Source organism: Felis catus, chromosome A3, assembly GCF_018350175.1.
Source record: "Felis catus isolate Fca126 chromosome A3, F.catus_Fca126_mat1.0, whole genome shotgun sequence".
Lineage (NCBI taxonomy): Eukaryota > Metazoa > Chordata > Mammalia > Carnivora > Felidae > Felis > Felis catus.
In genome coordinates, this window is record NC_058370.1 from 27,223,790 (window position 1) to 27,227,175 (window position 3,386).

A 3,386-nucleotide genomic window follows, 5' to 3' on the forward strand; every position below is an offset into this window, starting at 1 on the left:
GGGGACTTTTTTTTTTTTGCCTTGGCAGGAAATCCTCTTTGGTAGAGGGTGTCCCGTCAGGAGGGTTTGAGTGTGACTTAGTCACCGACTTGTTCCATCTCCCTAACAAAGCACTTCGTATGAACAATGGTAACTAAACTCAGGGACTATGTGTTGGAATTCGCTTTCCTCAGGAAATGTCACGAACTCCTCTTTTGGCCCGTCTGGTACCAGATGGCTGCATCGCGGTTTACTTACCCAGGCCTCTCTCTGTGTGGACACTTTGGTTGTTTCTGATTGTCTGCATTGTAGACACCGCTGTGATAAACATTACTGTAATTCTAATCCCATTATTACTTGTGACAGTCAAGGTTCATTCAGGAAAACAAACTATGCCAGATATTTCCACGAAGGGGATGGATAGAAAGAATTGGTTAAACAGGTATTTGCGAATTGACAAAGGGAAAGGAGATGTTGCAGTGACGCAAATATAGCAATTGCTGGACGCAGCTTAGGCCCCAAAGGCCGAGGGAATAAAAGAAGGAGGTTGGATGGGGCGCTTGGGTGGCTCCGTTGGGTAAGCGTCTGACTCTGGATTTGGGCTCAGGTCCTGATCTCACGGTTCGTGGGTTCGAGCCCCACGTCGGGCTCTGCACTGGCAGTGTGGAGCCTGCTCTTCATTCTCTCTCTTCCCACCTCTCTCTGCCCCTCCAGGCTCACGTATGTTCTCTCTCAAAATAAATAAGTAAACAAACTTTATTTAAGAAGAAGGAGGTTGGGAGTATTAGCTCGGAAAACCCCACAGGGTTGGGACCTAGACATTGAGGGAAAGGAATTTCCTAGTTTCCAGAGCTCAGAGGAGATGTTTTGCAGATCAGGGACTCTGACCTATGAGTAAGGGCACTAGCCGGTGCCGTGCCCCTCACAAAATATGGAAAACTCAATAATGAGAAAGCAAACAACTTGATTAAAAAATAGGCCAAAGATCTTAACGGACACCTGACCAGAGGAGACGGACAGATGGCAAATAATCGTATGAAAAGAAAATGTTCCGCATCATACGTCACTGAGGAAACGCAAGTTAAACAACGGTGGGATGCCACCGCACGCCCAGTAGAGTGCCCCACATCTGGACCACTGATGTCACCAAGTGCTGGCCAGGCCGTGGAGCAACGGAAATTCTTATACGTTGCTGGTGGGAATGCAAAATGGTACAGCCACTTTGGAAGACCCTTGGGTGGTTTCCTACAAAACTAAATACACTCTTTCCATAAGACCCAGCAAACACACTCTTTGGTATTGACCCAGAGGAGCTGAAAATTTACGTCCACACAAACACCCGCACGTGACATTCAAGGTAGCTTTATTCACCATTGCCACAACTCGGAAGCCACCAAGATATCCTTCAGTAGGGCGAATGGATAACTTAACTGTGGTGCATCCAGACAATGGAATACTATTCCGGCCTAAAAGGAAATGAGTTTGAAAAGACAGGGAGAAATCTTACCTGCATATTGCTGGGGGAGAGAAGCCGGTCTGAGAAGGCTTAGAATCATACCGTATGATTCTAACTGTATGACATAGGCTAAACTTTGGAGACAATAAAAAAGAAATCAGTGATTGACAGGATGGAGGGAGGAGGAGAAAGATGAATAGGCAGAATATGGAGAATTTTTTTTAAGGTGGTGAGAATAACCTGTACGATATCATCATGATGGATGTGTCATACGTGTGTCCAAACCCGTAGAATCTAGGATACCAAGAGTGAACCCTAATGCAAACTATGGACTTTGACTGATTATGATGTGTCAATGGAGGCTCATTGGTTGTAAACAATGTCCCCCTTTGGTGGAGGATGTTGAGAACGGGGGAGGCTATATCTGAGTGTGAGTAGGGGCATATGGGAAACTTCTGTATTCTCTTAATTTTATTGCAAAACTGCTCTACAAAAATGAAGGCTTTAAACAAATGTAAAAAAGAGGGGCACTTGGGTGGCTCAGCTGGTTAAGCGTCTGACTTCGGCTCAGGTCATGATCTCTCGGTTCGTGGGTTCGAGCCCCGCGTCGGGCTCTGTGCTGACAGCTCGGAGCCTGGAGCCTGCTTCGGATTCTGTGTCTCCCTCTCCCACTTGCGCTCTGTCTCTCTCTCTCTCTCTCTCTCAAAAATAAACACTTAAAAGCATTAAAGAGAAGAAAAAAGGAGCTTACTTAACTTTCATTACTTTGTAGCACATAGTAAAGACGATGCCTTGTTTTCTGTGTATGACGTGGGGTCTTGGAGGGTATCAAGGTGAGTCATAAAAAGGGCTGACATATAGAAAAAAAACAAACCTCTCTGGCTGTCGTGTGACTTCTTCCCGCTGGACCCTAACAGGTGAAAGTGGATAAAGGCAGGCGTGTCAGCTCAGGGGTGCCGGTCCGGCTGTGGGCGGGCCGTAGTCAGGGCAGTGACCGAGAAGTCCGAGGGAGGCAGGCTGTTCCAGGGCTGCGTGTAACTGTGGGACGCTGAGGCACGTGTAAATGACGTGTGCTCCATGTGATGAGAGGGGGCAGAGAGTCCAGACCTGTCCTCCTTTGCTTGTCACCTCCTCAGGCCAGACACCAGCCCTTGAGCCACCTGAAGTCATGAAGCGCTTTTTGCTAACTTTGGCTGTGCTGCTGCTCTTGTCCTGGGCCATTCCAGGTAACCCAGACCTCTTCGGGGGAGGGTCGGGGGTGGGTCTCAGCTGGGGGCCCCCAGCGCCTGGGAGGACGGGCTGGTGGGCGGCAGAGCGGAACACCGCTCATCCGGGGAAGAGAGAGGAGCCCCCAGATCCTGGGAGAGACCCTGCCCCACCACTTACCAGCTCTGTGACGTCCCCGGGGAACTACCTGGCCCCTCCGAGTTGCAATGTCTCGTTCTTCCGTTTAGAATAAATCAGGTTCGAGAGATCCACATGGAACACAAAGAAATTTCATGCAACCGATGTAGCTTTTTTATTTATTTTTGATTTTTTAATGTTTATTGCTGAGAGAGAGAGGCAGAGAGATGGGGCACGAGCAGGGGAGGAGCAGAGAGAGAGGGAGACACAGAACCCGAAGCGGGCTCAGGCTCCCAGCTGTCAGCACAGAGCCCGACACGGCGCTCGAACCCACAAGCCGCGAGGTCATGACCTGAGCCGAAGTCGGACACTTAACCAACTGAGCGGCCCAGGCGCCCCCGAATGTAGCTTCTTTATTTTCTAAACCCAATATTTTCTATTTTCTAGACTGGCGCTCAGCCAGTCTCCTTTTCCCGTGGCAGGTGCCGGTTCTTAGGCACCGAATGTCACCTGCCGATTTTCTGCCGGCTCCCCCTGACCTCCACTCCTCGGTCAGCTCCAGGGGCCAAGGGCAGGAGGTCAGGTGTGGGAGGAGGAGTGGGGGAAG